The sequence below is a fragment of the Engystomops pustulosus genome, chromosome 7 (genome assembly GCF_040894005.1).
Source record: "Engystomops pustulosus chromosome 7, aEngPut4.maternal, whole genome shotgun sequence".
Taxonomy (NCBI): domain Eukaryota; kingdom Metazoa; phylum Chordata; class Amphibia; order Anura; family Leptodactylidae; genus Engystomops; species Engystomops pustulosus.
Genome location: NC_092417.1, coordinates 98,941,635 through 98,946,972, shown reverse-complemented (window position 1 = coordinate 98,946,972; position 5,338 = coordinate 98,941,635).

The following is a 5,338-nucleotide window of genomic DNA, read 5'->3' as shown; positions in this document are numbered from 1 at the left end:
TTTGTGGGTTGCTTGTTGTACATTGTGTGTGTTTTTTTTTTTTTTTTTTTTTTGGGGGGGGGGGAATAGAGTTAACAACTTGTTAGTGCCTAATTTTATTCACATACCAATTTCAAATCAAGGAATTCAAGAATTTAGCTATTCACTTGTCTCTCTCCTCTATATCTATATCTCCTATTCCACCCATTTCCTATCACACAAGCATCCAGGTAGAAGGGTTGTGTCCCGAAGCATAAAAATAGGCATTTTTTTAATAAGTGATGCATTTTAGTTCTCCTAGAGATCCGATACCTGGAATACTTATCAAGGAGATACCCTATGCTGCTCTGGTAAGTGCTTCTACATTGCAGTCCAGAGTGCAGCCTGCTCCATACAAACTGCAGCTATTGTGTATCAGCCTGTGCTTCGCAGGAGACATTCCCAGCGAACCCAGCACCTATCTTCATAAAGCTTGACCTGGCCCATACCTGTAGATTTTTAAAATATGCTAATTTGCCTAAAGTGCTCTATGCATGTCACACAGGCTCATCCAGACTAAAAATTATGAACGCCTTATATATATATCAAATATGCCAATTAGCCTGGGAAAATTGGTACATGTCACATAGGCTCATCCTGGCTAATAATACGGGGTACTCTCCTCTCCCCAACTGGATCCCTGTGACGTCACGCAGGAGGCCTGCATAATCACGAACCGAGAGCGTCGGGCGCTCTGTATACATCACACCGAACATCTCTAGGCTGCAGGCCTCCTGCGTGACGTCACAGGGATCCAGTTGGGGAGAGGAGAGTACGCCGTACTATGAGCCTGTGTGACATGTGCTAATCTTCCCAGGCTAATTGGCAGATTTGAAATTATATATATGTATATATTTTTTTTTTTTAACATGTACTTGCCGTGTCAAGCTTTATGAAGATTTTTGCTGGGATCGCTGAAAGGATGCTGGCAGTTACGGATTTTTAGTGTAAATTTGTGAATTTAAATAGAATATTGTGGCGCTACATAAATATTATTACGGTATAATGGTTGATTTCCTTTAAGCGTTACTATTGTGCCTGCTTGAATTTGCCACTAGGGGGATCTCGCTGCATAGCAATGTATATTACTTCCATTGAACTGAACTGTGAGTAAGAAGGGAAAGAGAGTTTTATATAATTTAACAGCTACACTTGCACTTTTGCATCATTTTTTTTATTTTTTAAGTAGGGTTCATAATAAGTTGTGCTTCTTTTAGGTGTCCATACATGTATGAACAAGCACTACTTCTACAAGTTGTAGAATGTTGTCACAACACTCTTTCACACTTGCGTTGCAGATCACGTTGGTCAGTGAAAAACTGAGTTCAATCAGTTGTCACAGTTTTTTTTTGTTGTTTCCACTGCATTTACAATTTTGTTTTTCACATGCAGATAACACGCATGAAAGACTCAGGACTGAGCTCTATCTTTTCTATGGCAATTAATCAGTGAAAAACGCATTGGACTTGCATGTGTCTCAGAGTGCAATGCATTTTCGATGCATCTCCATAGATTTGTATGGTGCTTTTTCACACGCGTGACATGCAAAAGTAGAGCATGCCTTGATTTATATGGGCGTAAAAAAAAATGCAAGTCTGAAGAAAAAAAAAAAAAAACATTGATTACAATGGGTCAGAGTGCAATGCAAGTTCTGCACGTCAAAAGCATGCATGTGAAAAAAGTGTGAAAGGGGCCTAAGGGAAGATGGGTTTTCCTGAGCTGGCAGGACAAGCCTTCGCTAATACACATGCACGGGTCGGACAATGCACAGTAGCTAATTTTTATGGAAAACAGACCGATGCGGATAAAAAGGTCTGTAAAGCTGTGGTAAAAATACATCAGTGGACTTTGGGGTACATTTCCTAAATTAAAGCCCCATGGAGGAACAGTGTGTCATTGCTTAGTTAACAAAGCTATGCCGAAGTGAAATCAGTGTGTAGACAGATGTTAACTGTTTAAGTACCACTGTCAAATGGGGTGTTGATCAGTTGCTATGACAGTCTGGACCCTTACCGAGGGTTCCAGGCCTGTTCTTGCAAAGTCTGTATCAGAGCCTGCCAGAGGCAGGATCTTTTACAGATTCAGTAAATTTACAGTATATTGCAGTACATTGTAGTATTTTGACTTGGCAATCAAATTCCTTAGGGGGTATTTCTTGCTGTCTAAAATGCTTATTGTTCACTCTCATCTAAACAACTGTACCCCCCCCCCCCCCCTTACTAATCAGTCTTCCACTTACTAAACTTTCTCCTGTCCAAAATATACTTGCAGCAGCCAGGCTTGTCTTTCAGACAAAACACTATACAGACGCCTCCAGTCTGTGCCGGTCAATGCTCTGGTTGCCGGTCTCGTTCCAAATACAGTTTAAAATAATCACCCTCATCCACAAAACTCTGCGTAATGCAGCACCTCCCTTCCTATCCTCTCTTATCTGTTCTCTTCGATCTGCCAGTGATCTTAGATTAATTTCTACCTTAATTCGAACCTCTCACTCATGTCTCCGGGACTTTCCTGAGCTGCATCAGTTTTCTGGAATGCCCTACCCTGGACTATCAGACTAATAACTAAACATGCTCTTAAAACCCACCAAGACTATCACACTCACTAACTGCATGAAATTTCAACTCTATCTTTACTAACCCATCCTATGTCCTGCTCCCATCTCTGATCCGGCAAACAACAGATACCAAGCTCTAGGCTTTCGCTGCAGTTACATTCATCCTGGACTTTGTATATAAGATGGCAGCTGGTTCAATAAGGAGCATTTTTATTTATTGAATCATTTTATTCTGTTCCCTTATAAAGAATGGCTGGAGCAATTATACAAGCTCTTATACCTCTTGTGTCACTCACTCATTTTCATAGACTATAAGCTCCTGCGATTTTGTAAAGCGATTTGTAAAGCACTATGGAATATGATGGCGCTATAAAAATAAAGATTATTATTAGGGAGCCTAAAAATAGTAAAATTATTTTTAAAATGTTAACAAAAAAAATGGAGACAAAAAACATAAAAAGACTTAAAGTACCCTAGGGTGCCTGAAATAATAGTAAAAACAATATTAAAAAGTAAGGAAGTTTAAATCACTTCCCTTTCCCTAGAACACATAGAACAAATAAACCGTAAAAATGATAAACAAGTTAGGTATCGCCTTGCCCCAAAATGCCTGTTGTATGAAAAAAAATTATTCCTGGTTATAAATGGGAAAATAGCGCCCAAATCTCCGAATCGCAATTTTTTTTGTCATTTTCCATCTAATTATATGAATACAAAATGGATCAAAAGGTCATAGAACACCTAAATAAAGTTTTGGTATCACTTGGAGCCAACAGCGAAAGACCTAAAAACAAAGCCCACAAAAAAGTGGGGGGGTTTCGTCAATTTTAATGCACCTGGAATTTTTTTTTCCAGCTTTCCAGTACATTGCATGGAATATTAAATTGCGCCACTAAAAAGTATGATTTGTCCTAAAGGTAGCAAGCCCTCACACATCTCTGTATACGGAAAAAAAAATGAAAGGCTGTGTCCTGAAAGGGTTAATGACTTGCCTCTTTTTTTTGTTTATATGTTCTAATTTTTACTCCCCACTTTCCCTTTATGTGTGTTCTTCAAGTGGATTTATCTATTTAGTGTTGCATTTTTTGTGCATTTTTATGTGGATTTTCTGCATGCATTTTTTTCCTCTCCCCCCTTCTTTAGAGCAGTGATGGCGAACCTTTTAGACACCGAGTGCCCAAACTACAAGCAAAACCCACTTATTTATCGCAAAGTGCCAATGTGGCTGTAACCTCTTGCTCCCTTCTCTGTTATAGCTTTCAATCGTATCAGTATCCTGAGAACACCAATACAGTAGAAAGAAGGAATGCTGAATTCAGGTTTCCCCGAATAGAAAGGATTTTCGGACCTGGAGCCAGTGCTAAAATGATAATCAAGACCTGCCCACACCTTCCCATTCCTCCTGTAGTCTCAGGCAGCACTGTCTCTTTTAGGGTGGATTCACACGACCGGTGCCCGCCATACCGTAGCACGGCGGGCACATGGCAGTGCATGGGGAGAGGTGCTCACCCCCGCCCCTCTCCATAGGGATATATGGCGCACGGCGCCGTATGCCCTGAAAAAATAGGACATGTCCTATTTTTTCAAGGGGCACGGAGCAGTACACGTGCGGCACCATACCGCTCCCGTAGGGCGCCGCCCTTGCGGTAGTGTGAATGCAGCCTAAAATAGCACTTAGCCCAACCAGTCCTGGGCTGTCTGGGAATCCATGAAGATTCCTTGCGTCGTCTTGGTGATGGCCTGGGTGCCCACAGTAAGGGCTCTGAGTGCCACCTGTGTGCCACCCATGCCATATGTTTGCCACCACTGTCCTAGAGGGAATTCTCCATGACGTTTATGCATATTTTCACTCTCCAATAGACTTTAATGTAAAAAAAAAAAACACATGAAAAAATCTGCAAAGAAGCAGAAAAATAACATCATTACTTTATTTCCAAAATACGCAACAATTTACGTGCAGAAAAACTGCATTTCCTTACTATTTCCAAGTCACATTCACTTTAATGCTACTCTATTACGCTGTGGATTTTCCACACATCATCCGCAATGTGCGCCGATCTAGAATTTTGGGATGCGCGAACATGTTTATGATTGTGTGTGTTTATTTATTTGTTTTATTTATGTTCTACGAAAAGGGGCGGGATTTGAACTGTGATTTTCCAATTGACAACCCCTTATTATTTATATATACATATATATATATATACACTCACCGGCCACTTTATTAGGTACACCATGCTAGTAACGGGTTGGACCCCCTTTTGCCTTCAGAACTGCCTCAATTCTTCGTGGCATAGATCCGACAAGGTGCTGGAAGCATTCCTCAGAGATTTTGGTCCATATTGACATGATGGCATCACACAGTTGCCGCAGATTTGTCGGCTGCACATCCATGATGCGAATCTCCCGTTCCACCACATCCCAAAGATGCTCTATTGGATTGAGATCTGGTGACTGTGGAGGCCATTTGAGTACAGTGAACTCATTGTCATGTTCAAGAAACCAGTCTGAGATGATTCCAGCTTTATGACATGGCGCATTATCCTGCTGAAAGTAGCCATCAGATGTTGGGTACATTGTGGTCATAAAGGGATGGACATGGTCAGCAACAATACTCAGGTAGGCTGTGGCGTTGCAACGATGCTCAATTGGTACCAAGGGGCCCAAAGAGTGCCAAGAAAATATTCCCCACACCATGACACCACCACCAGCTTGAACCGTTGATACAAGGCAGGATGGATCCATGCTTTCATGTTGTTGACG